The sequence below is a fragment of the Euprymna scolopes genome, chromosome 32 (genome assembly GCF_053919585.1).
Source record: "Euprymna scolopes isolate OS-2025 chromosome 32, ASM5391958v1, whole genome shotgun sequence".
NCBI classification, from domain to species: domain Eukaryota; kingdom Metazoa; phylum Mollusca; class Cephalopoda; order Sepiida; family Sepiolidae; genus Euprymna; species Euprymna scolopes.
Window position 1 is genome coordinate 70,091,530 of NC_136513.1, and position 9,226 is coordinate 70,100,755.

The 9,226-nt window shown below is 35.7% G+C and overlaps 1 non-coding gene across 1 annotated transcript; it reads right to left on the reverse strand.

Annotated features, from left to right (window-relative positions):
* Positions 1–6,864: 6,864 nt before the first annotated feature.
* LOC145256575 (U2 spliceosomal RNA) lies at positions 6,865–7,055 on the reverse strand. The gene has a single exon (XR_013864003.1). It is a non-coding gene; the product is annotated as a U2 spliceosomal RNA (small nuclear RNA).
* Between the last annotated feature and the right edge of the window lie 2,171 nt (positions 7,056–9,226).

Genomic DNA, 9,226 nt, shown 5'->3' on the forward strand with positions numbered 1-9,226 from the left:
TGCACATACTACCCGTCGTTGACTAGGTTAAAAAAAGCATTCAAAAACGGACTCTGATTATAAAAATAAATATAGATATCTTCCGAGAACCTTCACCACTATAAACAAATCACCTGTGTGTATTTCCGAACAACTTAGTTGCTGTAGCAGACATAATATCTCGAAATCGATAGAAATATCTAAGCGCGCGGCTTTTTCAATTCTTTAAAATATTTATTTTCGACGTTTTGTATCTTATATTTCCCTTCGTCTTATATATTTACAGGCAGACATGCGTACAGATGTTGAGCTTTATTACATTGTCCTATAGATACACGGATACACATGGCATTGCTCAAATCATCTTTGTGGGGACAATTGTCTAAAAGAATATGAGAGCGTAGTAGTGGGAATCTTTATTGATACAAACGTATGAAGACTAATTAGAGTTCCATATTATAACTGACCCCCCCCCATGAGGCCTCACCTTCTTTGGTGGGAGTGAGCGATGCAATCCGATGTTAGGTTTACATGGCAAGTTCGGTAGCTCTACGCCAAACAGCGTGAGCGTGCATAGGGACCGCAGTTGTAAGTGGAATAACTGCCCCCCTCAGTTAGTGAGGTTGAGCAGTGTAACGTCAAAATTCCTCTTATGGTGGATTATCCGGCTATAATTGATAACTCTACAAGTCTACGCCAAACTGTGTGAATGCTTCCAGTTATAAGTGACCCCCATGGAGCCTCACCCTTGTTGGTGGAAATGAGCGGAATAACCCGTCAAAACTTTCCCTTTACCGCGGTTGATTAACCTGCCAAATTTGGTAGCTCTACAAGAAACGGTGTGAGCGTTTCTAGAGTTCCCCCTTATAAGTGCCACCCCCTGGGTATCCATTTTATTATAACCATTTCAGATTCGTGATACCTATTCTATCGTCGTATGTGCTTTAGTATAATAGTAAACTATATATGAACCTGTTCGTGAACATGCAGATACACCGACGTTGAGCTTTATTATATAGATATATACATATATATGCATAGAAATAATGAAAAACTCTACTGTCTGCTCTGTCTTGTGGAAGTCATTGCATCGACTGAAATTAGCAGTTGTGCCAATAAATATGGATGCTCCTTCAGAAAACCTACACCACTATAAACAAATCACCTGTGTGTATTTCCCAACAACTTAGTTGTTGTAGCAGACATCATAACTCGAAATCGATAGAAATATCTATCTATTATATAAAGGGGACATATCTGTGTGTTTGCGTGTGTTTGCATGTCTGCTAAAAACTTTTCTCATACTCATCGGAGCGGATCTAAATTGGTACCATTTTAAAGAGTAATGCCCCAGATGTATATGTGAAAATTAGAAAAAAAGGTCAACTGGACAGCTTTTTGGAAGTGAGGTCCGGTTTTTACGTCTCTTTTTTTGCAAGACAGCACGCGTATTAAACTAAATCTATGTTTAAAAGCTTTATTTGCACTTCATGACATGGTCATGTGGGCAAACGCGTTTACTCGGAAGTTTTTGTCATCTTCTCCTCTTTCGCATTTTACGTCCGAGCCCTGCCACTGCAGTTCATTTTTTTCCCGCTCGCACGGACACTGCCTGTTATTTTGATTGAAAGAAAAGTTGCTTTGATTCATTTTTAGGGGGATCAAGCACGCGGGCAACGCCGGGCACCCACCTGCTGATATACAGTCATCAAAAAGTGCTCAATATCCGGAGAATAGCTTCTCTTCGTATAATTTTTTCATGTAGTTCTTTTGGGGGCGATTCCATTTCCTTGTTTTTATCTGTTTTTAAGTAGAATTACTGTGTCTTTTATTTTTTAAAATTGCAACGCCGGGTATACTTGCTAGTCTGCGTGTGTGCGTGTGTACGTGTGTGTGTGTGTGTGTGTGTGTGCGTTTGTATGTCTGCTAAAATGTTTTGTCGAAACTGGTCCCATCTGAAAGGGCAATGCCCCGGATGCATATGTGAAAATTTGATAGAAAAATTCATTCTGTGGCGGTCAACTAGACTACTTTTTGGAAAGATGTTCGTATTTCGCTTATCTTTTTTTTTTTTTCGCAATTTACACATGGGTATTAAACTAAAAATATGTTTAATACGACTGTTTTAAGCACTCGTGGTCACCTATCGGCCACTCCCTGCTATTTTGATTGCAAAAAAAAATTTTAGGGGGAGGAATTTTTCTTTAGTACACGGGCAACAAAAATAGAATCCGGAGATTAGCTTCTTTTTATATCCCTTTTGTCGAAGTTTCTGGTAGGGAGGTTATCACGTACTTCTTTTTTTTTTAGGGCGATTACATTTTCGTGTTTTTATCAGTTTTTAAGTATTTTTAATTTTTGAAATTGTTGTGGGTAACGATGGAGTTGATATATAATAATGAAAAAAAGCTTAATATCTTTAGTATAGCAGGAGCGTCCAAATGGAATTTCATGTTGACCTCGGCAACACTGTGTATACATGCTAGTCTATTATATAAAGAGGGCCATGTGTGTGTGTGTGTGTGTGTTTGTGTGCGTATGTGCGTGTGTGTGTGTGGGCGCACATCTGCTAAAACTTTGGGCATATGCATATTACACGCACCAATTTGGCATCGTTAGAAAGACTGATCTTTCGGGTAAATAATATGTAAAAATGAAAATAACAGTCAATGATTTCTTGTAGAAATTGTATTTACTATCATGCGGTGATCATCTCCTAAAATCGTCTCTTTCTTTTGATTACAACAACTGCGCATGTGGCAACCATTGTTCTCTGAATGACTTTAAATATACGAATTTTCAATGCTCTGGCCCTGTGTATTAGGAGGTTATCTCATAACTAATAGCTTTGAGGTTCGTGCATGCCTTACGGTGGTAGATATTTTTTATTTTTTTGCATTTAAACAGGGTTGTTTTATAATTTCGCCGACTAATTATATTAAAACAAAAAAAACTATTTTCTTCATTCTATTTTTACTGAGCAATTTAAATTAACTGAGGGTTAAATTTTTATTTAAAAGAAACAAAAATTACAATCCAAGTACGATTTTTTAATTAAAACAAAAAAAAAACTTTCTTTCATTTTCATTTTTTAACAGTTTAAAACTTTTTTAATTCATAGAATTTGGTACGCTAAAACAAACGCTAAAACAAACGAAAAAAACAAACGAAAAAAACAAACGAAAAAATAAACGCTAAAACAAACGAAAAAACAAACGAAAAAAACAAACGAAAAAAACAAACGCTAAAACAAACGCAAAAGCATTAATAACAACAAGAAAAACTGACAAATTGTAGAGTAAAATGTTTCGACGACATTTTAATTAACTGCGCATGCGCTGGTCGTTGATACCTTCTTTTGTTTGAAATAAATTTGTGATTCCATAACATCTACGTACTCGTGGCGACATCTGTTAAAGGGTTCGGTTATAACCTACACTTATGCGAGTTCGCGCCCGTCAAGTATATTTTTTTATTGCTTGTAAAATTTTGCTTTTGGTTTCACGTCTGGCTGATGGCACCCGACTTTTTATGCACCCCCAGCTCTCACATTTTTTTACGATTGGGCAAGCTCAATGAAAACATTAGGGGCTGTTGTTATGAGACAATTGAGGAGATGACACGCTCACACAGGAGGACTTCGATGGGGCCTTCCGGAAGTTGTTGGACTGGTACAACAAGTACATTGCACCGGATGAGATTAGTTTGACAGAGGTTATAGTTGCACTTGTAGCACTTTTTGGCGCACTTGTAACTTATTGAAGGCACCTCGTGTAAGTTATAAGAAAATAAGAACAAACGTAACAGTTGATACAATCCTACTTCGCTAAACACAAGCCTAAAGTGTACTGGAAGATCTAATATTGAATGATTGCACAGATTACATCCACGAAGAGGATCAATCGCTGTCCGTTTTAATTTGATATATTTTGCAAACTATAACTAGCATGATAATGCAATCTTTCCAGTGAGACAGTACTTTTTAAGATTAAGTTGTCCTCCTCGTTGTGATGTGTGGCAAATCACACTTGACTATTGTCTTTAAGTGCAGAAATTTTAAAATCGGTTACAATAAGTCGCACCTAAAAAAATCTTCTCGGACTGAAATAAGATTAAAATTGTGAAATCTTAAGTACCGGATACGCCATATTTAGAAACATTGAAGAATGCGTAATTGTTAAGAAGAAAGACAGCCAACATTGATGGATTGATAATAAAAGGAGTGAACTTTGGTGTAATAAAATCCTTAAGTCATCACAAGCGTGAGAGAAACAGGACAGGAATCTTCATCCGATACAATGTTCCGTCAACAGGAATAGATAACATTCCGTGAACTGTGTGTCGCCTTATTCCCTTTTCTAATTCAACAGAAGTAAAAGTAAATCATTACAAAACGCATCCAAAAAAGTTTATCTTGCAAAACAATAAGATTTGTAATTATACCAAAATAATCTTAAGGTTTCCAAAACAATAAAAATTAAAGGATTGTGAAAAAAAAAAAAAAAAAACTGTGCTGACGATTAAACATTGTTTTAGAATATATTAAACACTGAGTGCGTATTAGATTTCTACATAAATTAATACAATTCCTATTCATTGATCACGCCTACACTATCATCAGAACCGTCGATTTTTGTTTAAATCAACAATATACTGATATATATATATATATATACATTAGGCACCGCCAAAACTGGGGGGGGGCAGGTCAGTACTTTTTGACGGACCGTCTTTTTAAAAATCTACCAAAAATCAGGTAATTATCCGATCAATACGAAATTTTCAGCGATTATTAGGAGAAGAATGAACTTTATAACAGTGTACTTATTTTTCATAAACGATATTTATATATATATATATTTTTGCTTACAAAACCCCCCCTTGTTTTGAAGTGGGAACAAATATGCTTAAAATAATCATCTGAAACTGAAATCAACATATTGTGTTGTTGTAAGGGACAGAATTATAGATTAAAAAAAAAAAAAAAAAAAAATTGTTTGCATACCTTATTTTGACGTCTGAATATCAGAACTTCGATTGTGTTTAATTATCCCGCTTTTGAGTTTTGAAGTGTGAAATTCGGTGAATATGTTAAGTAAAATAATTAATTTAAGTTAAGCAAAACAAAAAAAAAAATTTTTTAATATTTATACGAAAAAAGCTATTTTAAAATTTTTGATAAATAAATTAACAATTTTTTTTTAGCGAGCCGAATAATGCATGACCATTATTAAACAGGGCATGCTTTGAATAATCGATACCAAAAAAAAAAATTCGATAAATATTGTGCCCTTTGTGTTAAAAATAGCATCATTTTTTTCGATCCCGTTTGAAAACGTTTGCCGCCTTTCGACTACGGTGGACCAAACGCGCTGAAATAATTTTTTTTTATTCTGCTTTAAATTGCCCCCCCCCATTTTGGGGAGCCTGGCCCCCACACACATACACATTAAAAACCAAACGCATACAAATGGTCACCCATCTGGTACTGGCCAGCCTCAGCTTAATAATACATTGAAATTTTCGTCACTGAAAAATAAGTTTTTTTTGGCCTGTTTGGTCTTCCATAGTTTGCTTTTTATCAAAGGAAAACGTAAACAGCGTCGATCTGAACTCTACGTCAATGCGAAATATCTGGTTACCTATATGAATAAGTGGAATTATTTGAAATTCAGGTACTTATATTATAATATTTTTGCATATTCTCTTAGAAAATCATCCTAAATCTTAGTTAGACAATAAATAAATTAATTAATTATTTCAAAAACCCTTTTTTTTAAATATTTAAGTACGTTTTTTGTGCAAGACAAAAAATGTCAATTGTTAACTTTTTGGGAAAATTTAACATTTAAAATTGAATTAAAAATAGTAGAAAAAGTTTTACATTATTCTGTTTTCTATATGATAAAATTCAGGGTTTTATCTTTCTGGAAAAAAAAAGTTACTCAGAAATAATGGATTTTAATAAATGTAATTTCGTTTTAAAAAACAACAACAACTTGATTTTTCGGCCATTTTTGGCGGTGCCTAATATACATATATATATACATATACATATATATATATGTATATATATACATATATATATATATGAGAGAGATTATACTGATATATATATATATATATATATATATATATATATATATATATATATATATATATATATGAGAGAGAGAGAGATTACTCTGACAGATGTTGAAATCAGTCAACAATAAATGTTAAAATTTTAACAGTAGTTCTCGCAGTTAACGGTGGCCGATTGAATTAGGTCCTTGCTAATGGAGCTAGAGATGGCTTCTGTTGCAATGTTCGAATCTATCGACCGGTGTTAATCGTGACGCCCTGCACTGATTATTCCCGAAAGGATGAAACACAAGTGTCTGTAGGTATTCCATAATTATTATAGAAAATAATTATGTCAGCCTCTTTAAGAAACTCGCTTCTTATCATTGACCATTTTCAGTTGAAATAAAGTCTGTTGATTCAGCTCTTATGCGCAGATAATCATATACTGATTAGATCACTCTGACAGACGTTAAAACATTTAAAAATAAATGTTTAAATTTCAACAGTATTTCTCACGGTTAACGGTGACCGAATGGATTAGTGCTATCTTAATTGAGTTTTTGTTGCCGGGTTCGAATCTATCGACCGGTGTTAATCATGACACCTTGCACTGATGATTTCCGAAAAGATGAAACACTAGTGCCTGTAGGTATTTAATAATTCTTATAGTAAATAATTATATATATATATATATATATATATATATATATATATATATATATATAATCCACATACAGTACTGTTTCGTTGTATCATAACTCATCAGTGGGGCTAGATTAGCACATCTCCCAAGCCGAGGATTGAACCTAGGACCATCGCGTTGATATGTATGTATTTATATGTATTGCAATACTAGGTCAACCCGTGGCAAAGGTGGAGCAAGCCCCTTACTCTCCGCCAGGTTGCAAAAATCTGTTTAATATCATAATACCCAATGTAGGGTAATATCAGATATTAAGCTGATAAGAACAGATACTACACGCGATCTAAGCCATTAGGCCGGAAGCATGCGCAAAAAAAAAAACATTACCTGCCACTCTAAATCCTAATATAGATCTGTTTCTTGTAAATTAATAACCCCTGTCCCTTGAAGGCTAACAATCTGCTCCTTCCCACCAAACCGCCACTTAACTCCTACATTTCACTCCGTTTCGTACTGGAATTTTTAAATTCCAGCCCCTAACCCTCACATGCTAACTGCTTAGTCATCACTAAACATCTATACAATTCTACCCTTTAGACATGCATTAGAGTTCATTCCTATTCCAGTTGGTATTAAACAGCCAAAGTATGTACTCGGAAGCAAAGCACACCGCACTGCATTACACAACTATGTCTCCTCTTAGATAGCTTTGCAACGCTAATACAAAACTGAACCAATGCTCCTTGCTATGCTAAATGTCCATAACTCTTACTTGAAAGCTGAAAACATTTCTCTCAATAATAGAAACTCACTTTGTACCTTCAACTTTATTCGCACCTACTAAAACCAGCCCATATATCTATTTACCAAATTACACATGACTCAAAACTTACTGTTTTACCAGTACTATATTGCACTCGCATCTCATGCCCTGCTGTCATCTAAAATATAGTTTGGGCACAACTCGTAGTTCAATTCTTAACACCTACTCACACTTAAATATTATACTAGACCCAAGCTCACATGAATAAAATATATATATATATAAATAAAAAAAATAATAAAATATATATATATATATATAAAAGAGAAAGCCTCAAACCACATTATCTCCTCCTAACAAGCCTCCTTACAATCATAGTTGCTTACACTGCATGAGCTCTACTCAAGCCCTTTATCCAGTAACAATGAAATAACAATGTCCCTAATCCACTTTGAGGAGTGTAACTATTTAGCAGATATAACCTCTACAAACTAACCCAATAACATTAACTAACCACGCGGGGTCGCAGAAATACCTGGATTAGAACCCAGGCGCGGAGCAAACCCTCTCAGTGGTGACGGACCCAGTAGATCTTTCCAGATCATCCGTCTAGGAGAAGGAAAACTCTGAAACTAAACCAAAGAGGAGGGAGGCCTCTTCAGTCTTGGATGACAACCTTCCTAGAGCTGGTGACTCAAACAAATTACCGGTTTGCAAACCTAAATTGCTTAAGGAGTAGATAGTTCCTGCCTATTGCCCGGCTTCCATACTCCTTCTTTGCCTATTAGTCAGGCGCAGAGATACTACCACAGTGATTCGACAGAAACACCCATTGGTAGATCTTGTTTCTTGTCTAGGGCAATGAACGCCGTTTCCCCACTCCCGACACACCCCACCCCTAAAGCTGGGCACTTGAGAATGCTTGAGTACCATATATGCCTGAGCAATTAGATTGGGTTGACCTTCCTCTGATGGGTTGAGGGTACCGGATTGACAGTTACTGGCTGCTGTTTCTGACTGGTAGTACAGGAGCCCTAACTCTTTGGTAGCGCTTAGAGCGGCTGCTCCATCAACAGTTGTATAATATCGGGATGTTTGCAGTGCCATGGCGCGCATGGAAAGGGACCCTGCACTCATCCCCGGTGGGCTTTCCTGAGGCCACAGTCCTAGTTGATGGAGGGTCAGCTGATGGTCTACTTGTGATGCATGTGTGATATTCTGCATAACCTCCTGTTCGGCTTCCCCTAACCTAACTGAAACTCGTATATGTATATATTGTTACATTTCCAATCCAATATCGAGCGTCCTGGTTATCTTCAATCCATGCATGAACATTGGCATGTAGATCCGCCCCATCCCGATTTAGTCAAGGGTGATGCAGTCCACCATTGGAAATGCGCCACCTAGCTCTATTCCACCAAACGAAAACCCATGGAAAAAATATTTAAATGGTATCGAACCGGCTATGAGCTAATGGGCTTATGAAACCTCTATATTTACATTTTTATCCCTCGAATAAAGAAAAAAGGAGACTGGCAGATTATTTGGGCAGGTTAGTAAAAACCATAAATGTTCAACAAGTCCAAGAATGGAAAGGACACATCTCCGGAGAATTGAATTTTATAATTTTTTTGTTTGTTTTTATTTTTTTTTATATAAAATCAACAACTGAACGCGACTGAAAAGAGAAACAAAGACGAAAAACTGAAAGTCTCTTAAAATTCTCAATTACAGGATAACATGACATGAGTAAAATTCTCACTGCAAATAATTTC